Consider the following 6785-nt stretch of genomic DNA (forward strand, 5'->3'; position numbering starts at 1 on the left):
GAGAAGGAGACACTGATGGTCCTATGGAAAACATTTGTCCTCAGCCGCTTGGAATACTGCTCCCAACTTTGGTCACCACACAATATAAACAAACAGCAGAACTCGAAGCAACTCAGAGAAGCTACACAAAGAAAATCGTCTCAATGCAAATGTCAGCTACTGGGAAAGACTGAAGGTATTAAACTCTTTCTCCCTGGAGCGGAGGGCGGGAGAGATATGCAGTGATATACATCTGGAAAATCCTGGAGGGTCTTGTCCAAAATGGGCATTCAAAGTTACTCCAACCGCAGAACGGGGCGCCGCTGCGTGGTGCCAAGGATTCCAACATCACCATCAAAATACAGGTCCAGATACTGCAACAGCTTGGGTTTCAGAGGACCACAGCTCTTTAACATCCTCCCTAAATGCCTGAGAGACTTACATGGTGTGGATGTGGGGTTTCTAAAACTAACTGGATCTCTTCTTGTTGGGAGTCCCAGATGAACCTACCTCACGACAGGAGACACGGATGCGGGCAGCAGCATCGAACTCCTTGTTGATCAAGTGCCACGTATCAGAGGTGGATTTCAAAACTAGTGTAGCTCATTCAGCGGTGGTGCCCCAGATGGCCGCGGCCTTCGGGCTAAAACATTTTTAAGGATTTTTAAGGATTATATATATATATATATGTGTGTGGTATTGTGTGTATATTATATATATATATATATATTATATATATATATATATATATCATCATCATCATCATTGTTTAACGTCCGTTCTCCATGCGCATGGGTTGGACGGTTCGACCGGGGATCTGGGAAGCCAGAAGGCTGCATCAGGCTCCAGTCTTATCTGGCATGTTTCTACAGCTGGATGCCCTTCCTAACGCCAACCACTCCGTGAGTGTAGTGGGTGCTTTTTACGTGCCACCGCACAGGTGCCAGGCGAGGTGGCAACGGCCACGGTCGGATTGGTGTATTTTATGTGCCACCGGCACGGAAGCCAGTCGAGGGGCGCTGGCATCGGCCACGAGTCGGATGTGCTTTTTACATACCACCAGACCAGGGTCCTGGCTGGTTCAATTCGATTTCGATTTCGATTTCGCTTGCCCAAATGTCTTCGCAAGCAAAGGGGGTGGCATGGGTGCCTGTCGTACGGTTGGATTGGTGTATTTTACGTGTGCCACCGGCACGGAAGCCAGTGGAGGCGGCTGGCATCGGCCACGAGTCGGATAGTGCTTTTTACGTACCACCAGACCAGGGATCCTGGCTGGGGTTCAGTTCGATTTCGATTTCGCTTTCGCTTTCGCTTGCCCCAACATGTCTTCGCAAGCAAAGGGGGGTGGCATGGGTGCCTGTCGTCGGATGAGGTTCTATATCGACTTCGCTTGCCTCAACAGGTCTTTGTGTCAAAGGGAGGAAAGGCATTCATAAGTGGGCTGGGCTCACTTGCCTGCCTGGTCTTCTCACGTACAGCATATTTCCAAAGGTCTCGGTCGCTGGTCATTTCCTCAGTGAGGCCTAAAGTTCGAAGGTCGTGCTTCACCACCTCGTCCAGGTTTTCCGGGTCTACCTCTTCCACGGGTTCCCTCAACTGCTAGGGATTGGCACTTTTTCACACCCTATCTTCATCCATTCTCGCCACATAACAATACCAGCGCAATCGTCTCTCTTGCACACCGCCAACTGATGCTCCTTAGGTCCAACATTTCTCTCAGGGTACTAACACTCTGTCGAGCATGCACATATATATATATATATATATATATATATATATATGGGGGGGGGCACAGGACATCATGAAACGTGTACAACAAAAAATACGTGAAAACAAAGAGGAAGGGTTACTAAGCCTAAACGAGGTTGTGGTTGTGGTAGCGAACATGTAAATCAAGCTTGGACACTATTCTGTTTTTGTTACCCAATTTTGACCCTTCGCAAAATCGAAAATTTTATTCAATTTGCTTTGCGGGAGCAACTGTTTTATCGAAAGCGTATATTGTTGTTAAATGCTCGAAATACGAGACTAGAAAAACAGCCAGCAACTGATGAAGGGTCGTTTTTTATGTTGTTTGTCTTGTTTTCCATTTTTGTCTTTCGTTGTTCGTAAAAATAGTTCATATTCCATGTACTCGTACTTCGTGATGTCCTGTGCCCAATATATGGATACACACACACACACCCCACACACACAACACACACAAACACACACCACAACACCCACACACACACACACATATATATATATATATATATATAATATATATATATATATATATATATATAGTACGCACTAAGGATTTGACCTTTAAATTTTGGGGGGGAAAATGCGAATTATACTCGAGGATTACGGTATATACATACGTATATGTACGTACTTACATACTGTGTCCCTGTCATTTTTTCTCGTCCCTCCTTAATTCTTCTGTCCCTCTGCTTCTACTTCTCTCTATTCTCTTCCTACGTGACCGGCATTCGGCCAAGCCTGTTCTTTCAACTGTGGAAACAGTCCTCTCACAACCTGGGACCTTGAAGACTGCTTTAATGCAAGAAAGTATACTAGTCCCTTAATATTTTATATTCAATATTTCATCTATTCAACAAGAGAATCAATACTTCATTTCATTTTACTTTATATACTATTTATACCATATATTCTATATTCTACATTAATATTATAAAAATATAAATAAAACATAAAAAACAGACAGAGTTGGAATTCCTTTGAAAATATACACACACACACATTATATATAGATATACATATATAATATATTATAATATATTATATATATATATATATATATATATATCTATATATAATATTATATATATATATATATACTATATAGAAGATAGATAGATAGATAGATAGATAGATAGATAGATAGATAGATAGATAGATAGATAGATAGATAGACAGTGGTGTGTGTGGTGTTGTGTCTGTTTGTCCAAGAACACTGTTTGACAACCGGTTTCGTGTGTTAACGTCGCCGTAACGAAGCAGTTCGGCAAAAAAGTCTGATAGAATAAGTTCCTGGCTTGAAAGATCACTAAAACACACAAAGTAAGTACTGAGACGTAGTCTAACCACTGAAACCAGTAAAAGATCAAAGGTAGCTAAATAAAATGTTTACACACACTTACATACAGTTTGCATACATATACATACACACATTCATATATAAAGATATGCCTACGTCATAGGTACACTCATATTATCCACACACATCCATACACATACATACATCATATACACATATATAATAATCAAATATACATATACATGCATAAATTATCAATCACGCATGTGCACCCATTCCATGAGTAGAAGTATAGACGCACGCACACATCCATTTATATACATCTAAACATATACATATAACCATACATCATACTGACACATATTCCAACATAGACAAGCATGTATACACGCACAAAAATACATACATACTTTCATGCATTGAAACATTCATACAGAATAATCAAACACACACTCACACACTCACACACACACACACACACACACACACACACCACACACACACACACGCACACACTCACACACACACACACACATACACACACATACACGCACGCACGCACGCACGCACACTCAGCAATCCCCCGCTTCTCAAACTTCGGTGAAAGCGTGTTTGCAAGAATTGAAAAGTAGGCGGACAAATCGCCATGCTTCACAAAATTAGAATATTTTCAAAACTTTTTAAAACGTGCGTTCCGACACCATGGTGAGCAACGTAGAATTGTCTGGCGATAAACTCGCGGGGTTGGGGCATTCGTTTCTTTAATGTTTGATGGCGGTGAAACAGGGGCGGGGCTCGAATTTGTCAGTTTTGGAAACAAGAACCATTACACTCGTTCATTCACATACAAATATATGCCAGAAACCGTTTTCTTCATTCGAGGAAATAAACCACCTTGTTGCTTAGTTAGGAGTGACTGGTATGGAGTCGGTAAAGGCAGTGAAATATCGTGGTTAAAAATTTGCTTCCAAATCACATGGTTCCAGGACCAATCACACTGCGTGGCACCTTGGGTAGGCGCCTTTTGCTATATATAGCCTTTGGCCAACCAAAACCTTGTGAGTGAATATTCGGAAGACAAACTGAAAGAAGCCCGTTGAGGTAAAAGAAGCATGATTCCCAACTACATGGTTCCGGGTTCAGTCCCACTGGGGGACAATTTGGGCAAGTGTCTTCTACTATAGCCTCGGACCGACCAAAGCCTTGTGAGTGGATGGTGTCGACGGAAACTGCAAGAAGTCTGTCGTATATATGTATATATATGAGTGTGTAATATATATATATATATATATATATATATATATATATAACGGGAAGCTTTATGAAAATAAACAAAAGACGAAGGCAGGTGGAGTACAAACAAACAATTGTATTAGTATGGCGCTCAGAAATATAAATAAAACAAGTCTTTTACGTTTCGAGCCTACGCTCTTCAACAGAAAGATACACAGAAAAGAAACACGGAGAGAAACAAGGAGAGAAAAAAATGCGTGCAGAAGCTAGCGATTCAGCATGGCGATTCTGGCCAGAAGTCAGAGACCAAACGTGATACATTGACTGGAGAAATAACCGCCCTATGAACATCTCTTAGGATCACTAGCCTAGACTAGTTTCGCCTATCAGATTTGTGTGCGTGTGTGTATGTATGTGTGTGTGTGTATACGTGCATACTTTAAGTCCGTTTAAGTGAAACGTTTTTGAGTGCGCTCATTAAAGCTCTTATGTTATTTATTCCGGCTACTGTTCATTGTTCCTATCTTCCAGAGAAATTTTATGTGAAGGCTATTATTTTGGCGCCGCTATAGGCGTGCGATGAATATAGTAATAACATGAATTTTGCAAATCATATTTGTAAAGTCCTATGGATGGGGAATACTACAACTAAACCATGGCGTCTGCTTACCCGAAGCAGACCGGGAGTAGAGAGGACCTATCCTTGACGAGACTGCAATGGAGACAAAAAGACCTAGCTGACTGACTGATTGATTGATTGATGGAGTAAACGATTAATCAAACAATGGATTAGTTAATTGGTTCAATGTTAACTGATTGATCATTAACAATAAAAGAAGTGAAGAAAAGCCAGTGCGTGTGTTATTATTGACATAACGCCCGTCCCGAGACACAACAAAATCCGTTTCAACACGCGAGTTCACAACAATAACCTTGCATATCAAATACAAAGCTGAAATACCAATCGTTTGAGCTGAATCGTAGATGTAACCATGATGTTCTGGTGATCTGAAGTGTTTGCTTCCTTTCTTTGCTATAATTTGCGACTAAAACATTGTATAATGCTGAATAGAACATACCTATTGATGCAAACGTGTATGTATAGTTTTCGCATGCTGAAATTAATGATACAACATGAAGAAGGTTACGAAACGGCTGTAATCATATGGAAGTCATACGGAAGACTAAATTTTCTTCACTCCTCACACATTTTGGCTTTGTACTTTTCCTTGCTGAAAACTTTATTGCTCAGATTTTCTGAGCTTTCAGTTACACGGTCACATCATATTACGTTACATTGTAATTTCTTATTACGCAGACTGATAGCCGATTCCGAATGGTGGAACTTGCTGTGATAGCCGCACGAGCATCTGAAACCATATTTTATATTTTATCACGACACTGAAACAAGTAAAACGAAAGACGAAGACAGGTGAGGGAAAAACAAGCAGGTGTATTAGTTTGACGCTCAGGAAGAATGGAAAAGTTTTCGACGTTTCAAGCCTACACACTTGACAGAAAGGGTTGAGAGGGGAAAAAATGGAGAGAGAACGAAAAAAAAAAAGAAAAACGCTAAGAGAAAAACTGTATAGGGATAACGATTCAACGCGGACTAGATGAAACAGGGACAACTGATGAAGGGGAATATTCTTTATGTTGTATGTCTCGTTTCTCTGTTTGTTTGATTTTTTTCGTTGTTCCAAAAAAAAGTTCGTTTCTATGTTTTCGTTTCTCATTGTGTTCAACGTTTTTTTAATGTCCTGTAGTGGAAGCACTCCGTCGGTTACGACGACGAGGGTTCCGGTTGATCCGATCAACGGAACAGCCTGCTCGTGAAATTAATGTGTAAGTGGCTGAGCACTCCACAGACACGTGTACCCTTAACGTAGTTCTCGGGGATATTCAGCGTGACACAGAGAGTGACACGGCCGGCCCTTTGAAATACAGGTACAACAGAAACAGGAAGTAAGAATGAGAGAAAGTTGTGGTGAAAGAGTACAGCAGGGATCACCACCATCCCTGCCGGAGCCTCGTGGAGCTTTAGGTGTTTTCGCTCAATAAACACTCACAACGCCTGGTCTGGGAATCGAAACCGCGATCCTACGACCGCGAGTCCGCTGCCCTAACCACTGGGCCATTGCGCCTCCACTAATGTCCTGTACCCATATATGCATGTATATATACATATATATGTAGGTATGTACATATATGTATATATGCATATATTTATATATTATTTATATTATGTGTGTGTGTGAGAGAGAGAGAGAGAGAGAGAGAGTCATTCCATTTGAAATCAACCAGAGCTGTACGCGAGACCAACTCAGATTTAGCTCAAAGTTTTTTTGTCTTTTTTTTTTGGTAATACCTCTATATGCATAAGGTCCAACTCCTAAGGATTTCAAAGATATGCCCCGCCAAAATTTGAGACCCACACCCCTTGTGGAACGCGATGTCAATTTATACAGATTTTCGTGCTGAATATCTTTAAAGCTAACCATAGTGTGTGTGTGTGTGTGTGTGTGTT

Source organism: Octopus sinensis, linkage group LG16 (assembly GCF_006345805.1).
Source record: "Octopus sinensis linkage group LG16, ASM634580v1, whole genome shotgun sequence".
In the NCBI taxonomy this organism is placed as follows: domain Eukaryota; kingdom Metazoa; phylum Mollusca; class Cephalopoda; order Octopoda; family Octopodidae; genus Octopus; species Octopus sinensis.